The 13,832-nt window shown below is 35.2% G+C and overlaps 1 protein-coding gene across 2 annotated transcripts in view; it reads right to left on the bottom strand.

Moving 5' to 3' along the window:
• LOC120354896 (homeobox protein DBX1-A-like) overlaps window positions 1-7,500 on the bottom strand; it is a 196,178-nt gene extending 188,678 nt beyond the window's left edge. For both annotated transcript variants that reach the window (XM_039442968.1, XM_039442969.1), the window contains exon 1: window positions 7,099-7,500. The gene's annotated coding sequence lies outside the window, so the exon portion shown is untranslated. The remainder of the gene's footprint in view (window positions 1-7,098) is intronic.
• Window positions 7,501-13,832: the final 6,332 nt, after the last annotated feature.

The raw sequence follows: 13,832 nt of genomic DNA, 5'->3' as shown, positions 1-13,832 counted from the left end.
ACGTGCAGGAGTACATTCAACTTGTTACCATTTCAAAATACAAATTCATTCAGGGAATAATACATTAGTAGACGATAGATACGTGCAGAAATACATTCAACTTGTTACCATTTTAAAACACAAACTCATTCAAGGAATAATCCATTAGTAGACGATAGATACGTGCAGGAGTACATTCAACTTGTTACCATTTCAAAATACAAACTCATTCAAGGAATAATACATTAGTAGACGATAGATACGTGCAGGAATACATTCAACTTGTTACCATTTCAAAACGGTCTGAATGGGAATACTGGATGAATCAATCGAAAGTTAGTGAAATTATCATTATAATATTTCTGTTGGAAAACAATTTGATTGAACATTCGAATTTTCAATTCATTTTGCTTTGATACATATCTGTTTTTATAATGGATATGATTTCTCGAAAGTTTATGACAAACTAAAAATTCATCAAAGCTTAACATTTTCATACTAAAAATCATTTTTAAGATGCTGAATGAATGATGAATAATGAATTATATTTCCACCATAAAAATTAAGAAATTTCACAAAAAATTTTTGGACATAATCATTTCAATAAATTTGGAATAAAAACAAGAACACATAAATGTTATCATTATTCTATGTGATGATTTCCAATGCTGATTGACCTCAAAGTTTCCAATTTTAAAGATGCTGAAGAACACTTTCAATCAATTTTTGGGAAAAATGGGAATAAAAAACAGAAGACTGTTCACTCTTGCTCACAGATGACAGCTCACTGTTGGAAGTCCTGTCCACGATTCAAGCTACAGATGCTTGAATAAGTGTTTACGGATTTTTTGTTCAAAGAATGAAGCTGGTCATAGCTGAATAGTAAGTGGACTGATACAATCGAGCAGATGAGTCATTATTCCAGTTTAACACTCATGAGCATTGTAGGACTGAGGTTGAGCTGAACAAACCTTTGATTATTTATGAAAATTATTGAGCAATCTATGTGAATGGCCGAATAAGAACTCTCACCAACCCCTCTACTACCATAAACCTCACGACTACATTGCATTACTGGCAGATCTGGTTTTAAACCTCCTATTCAAAATGGCGTCCATGTGAGGCCAGTCCTTGTAGTTGGGTCGAAGATCGACAAATTCCTTAAAAGGATCAAAGAGCCCCATTGAATAATTATTCAAATGAGTATATATATATATATATATATATATATATATATATATATATAGGTATATATGTAGGTATATATATACAGATGAAATATACTAGGGTAACTATGTAATGGTACCCTGAGAAAAGACAAGAATAAAGATCACGCAATGTGAAACTATTAAGAGTCTTCAGGTGATTGACCTATGTTTAAATGGAGATTTGCTTTATTAGTAATTCATCATTTTTGGCTATTTTGTCTGAAATAACCAACAATGATGAATGACTAATATATAAAAGCGAAAAGGAACTGAATCATTCACTCACTCATTCATTCATTATTCAACAGAACTAAAAATCTACTGGACCAAATACGTTCAAATTTGACAGGTTTGTCCAGTTGGCCATCTACACACAGGCTCTGCTGAAGTATAGAAATATTTTATTGGATGTAAAGTTCAGCCTAATGTTAAGACGCCCAAGATTGGCGGCTTTTTGGCGTTTCTCCTACGTTTTCTAGGCCTTCTCAAGAACTAATTGACAGATCATGATCGGACTTGGTACAGATGTGCAGTAAAGTTCCAGATATTTTGTCTTGAGAGGACTTCAGAATTACGCCAAAGATACGCCCAAGATTGGCGGTTTCCCTTGAGTTCCCTAGTAGCGTTTTTTCTGCATTTTCTCACATTTTTCAATAACCGATTGAGAGGAAATGTTCAAATTTGGTATAGAAGTTCAGCTAGCGTCTAGATATTTTGTATTGAGAGGAATTCAAAATTACGTCAGAGATACGTTCAATATAGGCCCTTCTACAGCGTTGCTCAAGCATTTCCGAGCGTTTTTTAGAGGGTTCCCTTTCTCAAGTTTTTCATTGAGTTTTCAAATCATTTTTCTACATTTCTCAAGAAAACTGTTACTCCATAGGGTCAGATATTGATGTTTGTTTAGTTTGTTTTGACGAAACAGACGTTTTGAAAGGTTTAGCGTTCGAGGAGAAACTACAAATGAACTTGATTGGAGAAAAGATTGATGAATTCGATGATTCAGAGATGCTAACGAACAAATTGACAAACGCTCTCAGAACAACAAGACAAATGCTATGCAACGAACAAGAGAACAAGAAAAGGAAATTACCAAGGGAAATAAGTAAATTAGTGGAAAAAAGGAACGATTTATAGAAGAAAGAAGATTGAATTCAGCGAAACTTTAACGCTTATAAGGAGAGAATGGAACGAAAGGACAAACAGGAAGGAAATATATGATTTGAGGGAGACTATCAAGCTCGGCAATAGCATCAAGCAATTCAATAGGCTACAGCAACTTGGTGTAGCAGCACGATGATTGCCATGAAGGATGAAGGTGGAATCGAAGTGAGATAAATAGAAGGAATATTAGGAATCATCTGTGATTTTTATTAGAAGCTCTGCCATGTCGATGAATGTGAAGAAGACATTTTTGGTTCAGGAAGTGAAGAACAGCAGAGTAACGAAGGTGAAGATGAAGAATACCCGCCTATGACAATCGAGGTGAAGCGAGCAGTTAATCGCCTAAAGGAAGGGAAAGCAGGCGGCCCGGATGGAATCACTATAACGAACACCTTAAAGCAGGCGGAAATGCAGTCATCGAAATATTGACAAAGCTGTTTAATACATGTCTCAGGTGCACCAGAGTTCCAGAAATATAGTTAAAATCCAGCCTGATACTGCTTTTCAAGAAAGGTGATAGAAAGGGAATTGAAAACTATCGGTCCATAAGTCTTCTATCCAGTATTATATAAAGTATTTATATCGGTTATAACGCATCGGATAGATAATTACCTGACTGAATCAACTTCTGTCGATCAAACTGGTTTCAAGAAGAACTTCTCAACCCTGAACAACATACTTGTATTGCTGGAGCTGATAAGGAACTCGAAAGACTATAAATTCCCACTGGTTCTGTTATTTATAGATTTTGAGAAAGCGTTCGTCAGTGTCACAACAAAATCCGTATTAGAAACACTTTCTGAACTTGGTATAAGAGTAAAATATCTAGATTCATTCAAGTTCATCCATGAAAGAATGAAAATCGAGAGGAAAAGAAAAAGTCGTGGAAGTGAGAAGAGGATAAGGCAAGGCGACATTCCATCAGACAAAATATTCAACGCAGTCCTTGAAACATTCTTTAGAAATCTGGATTGGAATGAGAGTGGAATAAATATCAATGGTAGAAACACCTTGAAATTTGCAGATCATGTTATGCTAATAGGAAGTAGCACAGAAGAAGTTCGCTACATGCTAATGGACCTAATCGGAGAGACAAGGAAAATTGGACTGAAGGTGAATTTTAACAAGCCGAAAGTCATGACATTCAACTGCGAAGAAAAGGATATAACACTGGAGAAAGAATAGAAAATGTTGAAAATTTTATTTACTTGGGGGAGAAGATTAGAAAATACAGTCAATGGGGAGAGATCACTCGAAGAGTTGCGTTGATCTGGTCGATGTTCAATCGGTCTTAAGTCTGGTGATAGACTTATCTCCGGTTGCTGATTTGGAGGTTTTCCATAGCCTCCAGTGTGTTCACTAACTGATTTTGAGGTGGGTTATCCGCGAATGATGAAACTAGGATTAATATCGGTCCAAATCATATTGCCTATTAAAATTTATTTGAATAATAAGTAAAAATTGAGCCCAGCCAAATTTCAACTCTATCACAGCTCATGTGACAATCGAAGCAAACTGGTTAATCTGTATAATTAACCTTGTATAATTATGAATCATTACTCATCATGTAGTTTCACAAACAAAAAAGATTTTATAGCACCACCATCATATTACTATGGTTGTTGAACACCATTGTTCACTCTATGTTCCATCTCGTTTAATTCCAACTCGTATAACTCGTATCTTTCCAATGAGATAAACTGAACTTCTTCGAAGAGAAGATTGCAAAACTATGATAATTATCCAAGATAAGTTACGATGTGGTTCATGCCTGAACAAAGGTTAGCTTTCCTTCACGTTCACATTATTTAGTCAGTTTTTTATTTATATACGTTGCATCAAAAATGAAAAAGAAGGTAAGCATACAGGTGATGCGATCTAAGACGTTTCTCTTACTTAGTCTTAGATATGAATTGGCTATTGAGATAGGTAATGTCTTGTCAGACAGCACAAATTGTTCATGTTCAATAAGATTGCGATTGTGAAGTTCAAGTATTCTACTGGAACATTTCAAAACAAAATATAACATGTGCATTTTTTTCTAGGTTATTGGTAAAAGTTGATGCTCATCAACCTTTTCTACATAATGATTTTGGGAATTTCCTAGGAATGTACAATAATGTAGGGCAATACTCCCTAAAAACTGTTCAATCACATTATTATATATATATATATATATAATATATATATATATATATATATATATATATATAGAGAGAGAGAGAGAGAGAACTGAAGTAAGTAGGTAAATAAATAGAGCTATAGCCCACGTTGACTTTGGTTTCATGAGTTGACAATAATCAAGGGAATGAAGAGATAACAAGAGGAGAAGGGAAAGGAAAGAAAAGTGTCAAGGTATACGTATAAAAAATGGAAGGGTGATATCTTTGTTGATACAACTCAGAAGATTGATGAAACAAGTCCATCAATAAGTAATCATATCATGAGCACAAACTAATCCATGTCAACACTTTTTATGGCTGTATTGTAAAACCTTGAATACTGTAAAACTAAAACAAAATCATTTTCGTAGCTTCAATAATCAGCCAACAATAAACGTGAGGACAAAGTTTTAATTTCCTCATGTTCATTTGCTTATCGATTGAGCTATAGGCTACTGATTCAGACAAATTGAACATAAATATAGTAATATGCAGTTCACAAGGCTAAATTGATGCATAAACCTAAGTTGAACAGTATAAATTAGAATCTCACATTGTATCTTCTTATTGTTTAAAACTCAGGATTTGATAAAAGTATTGTTTATCATAAAGTGCGATAATAAGGGTAGGATTGAATGTGTTGAATCTTCACTAGAAGCTTGCACCAAACTAATAAATGGGAATTGAATGAGTTAATGGGAACAGAAAGAATGAGTGAGAGAGAGCGAGAGAAGAGTATGTGTGAGAAAGGGAAGTTGAGAGTTTTATACCAGACCACAATATGTCAATCATCAAGTAGAGATGTGGCGCGAAGTTTTCAGCTTTAACATTGGATAACTTTTCAAATGGAGCACTATCATGAGGCAAGATTTCATTGACTGACTTTCATTGACTAAAAGGAATAAAAAATGTATTGCTGGACTAAGATGCTAACCCTCAAATCCAATCTACTGTAATTTGTTTTTGGTTAACACTGGGTACTGAGCAAAATGTGGTCTAGGCATTTCGGGTTGTCGACAATAATATCAAATGTGAGTGAGTAAAATATGGAGAAGGAGCTCGAACTTGAAGAGTTGGAATTGAATGATTTAAAACCCAACTTACAAGGAATGTAAAAAAGATAAAGATCGTAAGCATTTCGAACACAACTACTACTTTATCTTAGCTTCTTAGCCTAATTGGAGCAACGCAAAAATCCATTGCCATATTTCTTAGCATGTATGTTGGGTTAATGGAATGAATCGAAATACTCCAAATTCCATGTTTATCATGAGAGCAATTCCGAAATGATGTAACAAAAAGTTATGTTGGAGACCACAAAAAACACTGTATATTAACTTCGCATCTAATAAAGTGAGTAATCCACTTCTCAACGAAGATCGAAAACGTACAACCTCATTTTCATAGAAAATTTTGATATCTTAGGATGATTTTAATTGGAATTAAATTGATCGGGTTATTTTAATAGGAATCATAAACTTCAGAGTCACAATTCACTTGACGACTTCTAGTTCACTTGTAAAGGTTTTTTCCCTTGAAACTCACCAAACAATAGCAGAACAACTAGTTTCTTTCCAAGACATTATGTTATCAATGATAATATTATACACCATTCATTGCAGAGACAAATATTCTGTGATCAAGTTTCATAAATTTTCTAGCTGAAACATATCATATTATTCTCAATAAATAAGTTCAGTTTATGTTAAAAATTATTGATTGATACCTCTATTTATTATTCCAATCACATTTTATCGTAAATCTTATTTTGTAAGATATGTTTGTTCTTTCTCATTGACTCAAGGAATCTTAAGCATCTCTGGAATCTTATTGGGAGGCAAACTGAAAATTATCTCACATATTGATGTATTTTTAAAATCTCTTCTCATTACCTACTTGCCAGCTTCCAAGAATTTCTCTAACAATGATATCATGTTATTCATCAGAGGCAGAAATAATTAGTCTCATGTTGAATGAATTGACAAGAATACTCAAATTCTTATGAACAGTTCTCTTGTAATTGAAGATGTTTCTTCACTACAGAGTTAATTTTGATAATCTCACTGTAACGTGTAAATGCGCAATCTAGAAAATAATAATTTTGTGATCTAAAAATATCAATTTTGTGATTGCCTGACGTTTTTCCCACAGTAACTGGAGATTCCCTTGTCCAATTGTGTAGAAAACATAAACAAATTATCCAGATTGTTTACATACGTATGTTAGTTGCTAAACAAGTGATTTACAAGTTATGACTCTTGTACAAGGAGGAAAATTGTATGGGAACTAATATTGGAATCAAAATATCCACAAATTTTACATTGCTGGCTTGCTCAAGGAACAGTATGTTTCAAATCCAATTCGGAAGAGACGGAAATGAATCAAAACTATCTCATTCTCTCTCACTCCCTAACTCTTCGTCTTTTTTGTCCCATTCAGGAAGTTGAGATAAATGTAATGTCAAATGGACAGTATAAAAGAATTGCTTCAGCAGGATTATTCCTCGAATTGAACTTATTCTCCCAAAGAGTTGGAAGAATTGTAGTCTACAACAGTGACCTTCGATAAATTAAGAAAGTATTTACCGTAAAACAGATGTTGTAATCCTAGTTGACAGCAAATTCAAGTCATGTCACGCGCACGTACATGATACAATTGATGAAGCGAATTTTACCACTCAAGATTGCAGGAATGAGATTCTGTCCAGATTACTACGTTGTTCTCTTCTTATTACAGTTGATATTTATTACTTTTGAACACTTTTAGCTCAGCGAACACAAAACTGACACGTTGGAGTAGGCGCGAACTACAGAGCAGAGCACAGCACTGTTCTGTTGCCAAACAGCGACTGCTCATACATTTAAAACATCCCTAATAACAATCTAATAGAATAGCAATATAATCATACAGACAGACCAGCAACGAATAAAGGAGGAGCCTTCGTTGCTAAGGGTTGCCTGATTTTTGTCCAGGCTCCGCCTCCCGGTCTCCCTCCTTCAACTACCCCTAAATTCTCACCCCCCACACTATTAACCCCCAACCACCTCACAAATCATAATAGAGAACAGCATTATTCAGATTGAATTTATTATTCCTGTACCTTTAGCTTCTCCGGTTGCCTCTCAGGCCCCTCCCACTCCAGCTGCAAATTATAGACGCTTTTATTAAAAACGATGATGTAGACTACGATAATTATTACTATTATAATCAACATCGGCGTTTCAATTCTCCCATCTGATCCCATCTCACCTCAGCTCAGATAAACATTCATTCTTCTCCTTTTCTTCTCCGTATCCTCCTTCTTCTTCATCACCTCCTCATTCACCAACACGTCCCACACCACCTCTTCTCCTTCCCCAACTTCTCTTTCTCATTACCTACCACCTCCTTCTCTTCCTCCTCTTCTTCATTCCCTATCACCTCCTCCTACCCCTCACCCTTCTCTTCATGCGCATCCTCCTACACATCTTCCTCCTCATCCGACTCTTCCTCCTTCTTCTCTTCCCTCTTCCATCTCCTACTGCACGACCTCCACGTTCTCCTACTCATCCTCATCCTCCTCTTCCTCCTCTTCCTCCTCTTCCTCTTCTTCCTCCTCTTCCTCCTCTTCCTCCTCTTCCTCCTCTTCCTCCTCTTCCTCCTCTTCCTCCTCTTCCTCCTCTTCCTCCTCTTCCTCCTCTTCTCCTCTTCCTCCTCTTCCTCCTCTTCAGGAGATCAGAAAAACGATTTCATCAGAAATGAAATCAATCAGGGTTGAAATAGGGGAGCTTCGTCAGTCTCTTAATTTTGTCTCGTCATTGATGGATGAATACAAGATTAAAATCGAGAAATATAAATCTGATTACAAATCTATTATTGAAGGAAACAACTGCTTAAAAAATAAAATGGTCGATATGGAAATACACCTTAATGAGCTGCAACAATATACGAGAGCAAATAACCTGGAACTTCACGGCTTGTCTTTTACCAAAGGAGAAGATGTGAATTTGATCGTCAAAGATGTTGAAAAAATGTCTCAATATTAATATCAGAGGAAAGGAAATTGACATTGCACATAGACTTCCTGCCACCAAGGGCAAAATTCAACCGATCATTGTAAGATTCACTAGTCGAGCAGTAAGAAATAATTTTATTCAGAATTATAGAAAACATCTTAGAGAGCTCAAGGATAAAGCTAAAATGAATGAAAGAAATGAGAATGGAGGCGATCTACAAACGCCACTAAGAACTGTGCTGAATGTGAATAAACATTTGAATGACGGACCCGTGTACTTAAACGAGAATCTCTCACCTTTCTATAAGGAACTGCTTTATTCAAAGAGATCATTTGCGAAGAATCGAAACTACAAATTCGTATAGACCAGAAATGGGAAAGTTTTCATGAGAGAAAATGAAGAGACCAGACTCATTTGAATTCCTGTAAGGCTGATTTGTACAACCTTTGTGCGGAATCGTGGATTGTAAACGAGACTTCGGTAAGTGAATAGGACCGAACTTGGAGCAGGAAAAGAAAAAATAGACTGTTATTGATTGGTTTTTGTTTTTCGCGATGGCTGATGTAGAGGAACTCTTTAATTTATATGATGGTGATAATAGTCCAACAAATGAAATAAATGATTATTTAAGCTACTTACCTGCTAGTGAAAATAAAGATGTAACGTTTTCCAATATTTATGTAAAGAATGTCCGTAGTTTGGGCAGAAATTTCAATAAATTTTTGTGTATTATTCAAAACTGTGAAACTTCTTAAGACATAATAATCCTCACAGAAACATGGATGAATGAAAATATCCCTTTTACATTCAACATTCCAGGTTACAGGGTGATTAATAAAAGTTCAAAAGTTAAGAAATGCGATAGTTTATGTATATATGTGAAAGATACAATAGACTTTACTACATTAAACTGCGATATTGAAGAATGCAACTCTATATGCCTTAATATTAAAACCATCAGTGGTAAATATTTAAATTTGATTGGCATGTATAGATCCCCTACCTGCAATGTACCTAGATTCTTAACTAGTTTAGATAATTATATAACATCAATTCCAAGGGATATTGACGTCTGTGTAGCAGGTTATATGAACTTGAACATGAGTTTAAAGAACAAGCTCATTATTGAGTATATAGACATATTCAGTAGCAACGGATTTAAGTCTTATATAAATGGAAATACAAGAGTAACAGAGACTTCGATGTCTTGTCTGGATCATATTTTTTTAAGAAATAATGATAGAAAATTAAATTGTAAAATGGGAAATATTTTGAAGACTCATGTTTTAGATTACTTTTCGGTTTCTCTTCATCTGTGATATGTAGACTGTATTGTTAAGGATAGAATAGCTCCCGTGAATATTGGGAAAATCAATTATGACATCTTAAGACAGTTATTGGCTGAGGGAAGTTGGTCTCCTATTATAAATGTGTTTTTGATGATGTCAATGATATAGTTGAATATTTTAGAAATACTTTGAACAGACTTATTGATAAATCAACTGGATTTCAAATACTCGAAAATTTTCTGGCTATTGGGGAGAAATTCAAGCCTTTCAACCTACAATAAATTACTAATGTATTGACAAATTCTTCGGCCTGTGTGGTTGTATGGCATCCAGCTGTGGGGCTGTGCAAGAAAAAGTAACATCAACACCATCCAGAAATTCCAGAACAAGGTTTTGAGGAATGCTGTCAATGCTCCATACTTTGTCAGAATCCCGGATCTCCACAGGGACCTGCAGATGGAAGAAGTCGATGTCATGATCACAAAGGCTGCCAGAAACCATGAAGAGACTCTACATAATCATCAGACATTCAAGCACTACACCTCATTGACAACTCTAATACAGTGAGAAGACTGAAAAGGAAGAAGCCTACAGATCTCGTTTAAATGTAGTAAGAGTGATTCTGAAAGAAACATTGCATGGGCATTGCTCACTTAGACTGTGAAGGAGTTAATACCCCTTTAATGTCAAACTTTAACGTATTAATTTAAGCTAGAATTGAACTGTTCATTAACCAAAGTGTTAGATTGCAGTCAATTACAATAAAAAAAGGGTAAATCAATTCAGTTGAAGAATGTTTCTCATAAGAATAGAGCATTTAAACCTTGGATTGTTCCGGGATTAATGAAATCAATAAATTAATGTTAAAGATAAAATGTATAAAAAAATGAAGCAAGAGCCTTTTAACATTAAAATAAAACAAGATTTAAAAGAATATAGAGAAGTCTTAAATAAATTGATCACAACTGCTAAGACAAATTACTATAAAAAATCAAATGAATAAGTGCAATAATAACCCTAAAAATCTTTGGAAATGTATTAATGAAATTATAAATGAGAAAAATTCAGGCAGAGATAAAATTAGCATGAATGCGAATACTTTGAACGACTATTTTGCATCGGTTGGAATGAAACATGCACAAAATATAAAGATAACCAATGATGAAACTGAGTTACAGTTTGAGAAACATGATCACCATTTTCAAAATTCTTGGTTCATGAAACCAATTGGTTCCACAGATATAGAAGAAATAATCAAAAGTTGAAAAAATAGCTGTAGTCCAGGCTTTGATGGCTTAAGTAATATTACATTAAAACGCAGATCAGAATATATTTCAACTCCTCTATTTTACATTATGAATAGAATATTTAGGACAGGAACATTTCCAAATTATTTTGAAATCGCAAATTTAAAACTTTTATTAATTTAAAAGTGGAGATAAAAAAACCCTAGCAGCTATAGACCCATTAGTCTTTTAAGAAATAATTATAGCAAAAATAGCAGATAAATGTATAAATAAGAGTTTATTGAACTATATTAATACATATAATATTATTCATATGACCTGTCTCGGCATATTTACCAATAAAAATAAAAACAGCCTGAATCAAAAGTATTTTGAAAGTAGGCGCCAATCTCTGAGTTCATAATCTCCTATTGCCGATAACAGAGGCCGCTCCTTCCATACACCTGATATAGATTGATCGGCCCAAAACAAAAATATTCTACAGATAATAATATTTTCCAAATTATTAAAAAATTAAAGTTATTCGAGATAAAATAAAATATTAAATTCTATTCACCACCTATCCTATTCCCTTCCTTGATTTGGTAATTGAGTGTGACATCACATCTCGGAAGTGCGGTGAAAAAAAGCTTATCAGTTTGTCGTGTATGTGTCGGGTCGTGCCCTTTGATGGTGTGCTGAGAACTGAACGTGCTTCATATGTGAAGGAGAGATAATGCATATACGTCATTGTTGTATCGTGTCGGCCGGATGAGGACTACATACTATTATATAGCAGTGAGTTGTATATATATATATATACTTGAAGCACATAACAGAAGACACTTCAAAGTTTGTAATATATATATAAATAGAAATGGGAGACACAAGATATAAATAGATTGAAAACACTCGAAAACTTACATTAGAAATGGGGGAAATTTTTGGAGACTAAGTCTCCTTCCTCAACCGAGCAGACTGCAGTTTTGAATCCAACGGTCGACCACAGAGTGTGCATGGAAAGATAATTGTAGCAGCAGAGACCACAGATTACTCGATGCAGACAGATGGAGAGAAAAAGGGTACAGATTCAGGGGACATTATGGGGTATTTAGGGGGCGGTTACAAACGGGATATTCAAGATTTGAGTGAGTTATGAATAAGAAAAGGTGGAGCTTATGAATTGATAGAAAAGAGGAGATTTAAAATTGGAAATAAGAAAAGAATTAGACTAGAATTGGAAAAATGAATTGTAGAATTGAACTTGAATGGAATTTATTTTTCATTTTTATTAAACATTAAATATATTTTTGATAGCTGTGGAATTTATTATGATATGATGAAATTTATTCCAATTGAATTGAACAGTTGGTAGCTATGGTACTATTGAGACCAGGACTGGAAGCAGCTCCAAGCACCCAAATAAAAGCCAATTCTTTCGTCTTGACATCTATGGAGGGGGCTGTGGGAGAAAGGTTGGCAAGGACTTTGACTTTGAAGCATTGGTCAAAGTTCTTGTTGTGTTCTGAGCCATGGGTAGGGATGGGTATGGAAGTATTCTTTTCAAAGGAAGCCCTGTGATTGTTGATCCGGAGGTTTAGGGCAGTGGTGGTTTCACCTATGTAGATGGCAGGACAGAAGTTGCAGGAAAGGAGGTGGATGCAATTTTTGAAGATGCAATTACTGGATTGATGGATTTGGTGGGTGTAGTTGGTGATAGGACTGGTGAAGGAGATAGAAGAATCAGTGATAGGACAGGTTTTAAGCAGGGGCGTTTGCAAGGTAGGGTACCAGGTGGAGTTGGGATTTCATCAGAGGTGAGTGATTTGTTTGTACCGAGAATTTTCTCGAGGTTGGGAGGCTGCTTTTAAATGAGTGTGGGTGGTTGCTGGAAAAGGTGTTTGGTAGAGGGATTGGAGGAGACGACATGGAACAGATCTTTAAGGACAGGTTTGAGGTTTTCAATTCTAGGGAAGTAGGTGGTACAGAGCTTTGGAGTTTGTGGGATTTGGGAATTTTTTGTGGTTGGATTAGTGTCAGTTTTGGAGGTGATTTGTTTCTGTAACAACCTTTCAGGATAGTTACATTTCAGGAGGGATTGATGGAGTTTTTTGAGGTACTGGTCGAGATGGTGGGGATCACTGCAAATTTTTTGGCCTCGGATTGAGAGGGAACGTGGGAGGGATCTTTTGATGTGGTAGGGATGGCAACTCTGAAAGTGTAGGAACTGTTGAGTGTGGGTGGATTTGGTGAAAGTATTGGTGGATAAGGTATTGGAGTTGGAAAGGATTACATTGACATCTGGAAAGTTGATGGAGGATTCAGAAATATTCCAGGTGAAGAAGACAGAGTAGTTGGAGTTGAGTTGATTGAAGAAGTGGGAGATCATGTATCATGTCCATGAGGCCATATGCCCACTTCCTCAATCCATTCCAACTACAAATTTATAGCCAAATTATCCTGCATATTCCATCACCACCACATGTCTTACCTCAGGCCAATTCCAATCCATTCAATAAATATATGCCGAAGAAATAGTGAATATTTCTAAATTGCGATTTCAAGATTATAAACCCCAATGGAACCAATTCGGTTTTCAAAAGGATAAAAGCACAATTGATGCACTTGCCTATTTATTGAAAATTGTTTCAAATAGTTCAAGTAGAAATGAAAAGACCTTGGCAATCTTCGTGGATTTGTGAAAAGCGTTTGACACGGTTCCACACAATAATTTATTCATTGAACTAGATAAACTGGAAATTAGTAGAATCGCCCTTGATCCAATAAAAAGCTACTTGTAAGACAGGTA

This window comes from Nilaparvata lugens, chromosome X, assembly GCF_014356525.2.
Source record: "Nilaparvata lugens isolate BPH chromosome X, ASM1435652v1, whole genome shotgun sequence".
NCBI classification, from domain to species: Eukaryota; Metazoa; Arthropoda; class Insecta; order Hemiptera; family Delphacidae; genus Nilaparvata; species Nilaparvata lugens.
The sequence above is the reverse complement of the archived record's forward strand: the minus strand, read 5'-3'. Positions and strand labels throughout refer to the sequence as shown.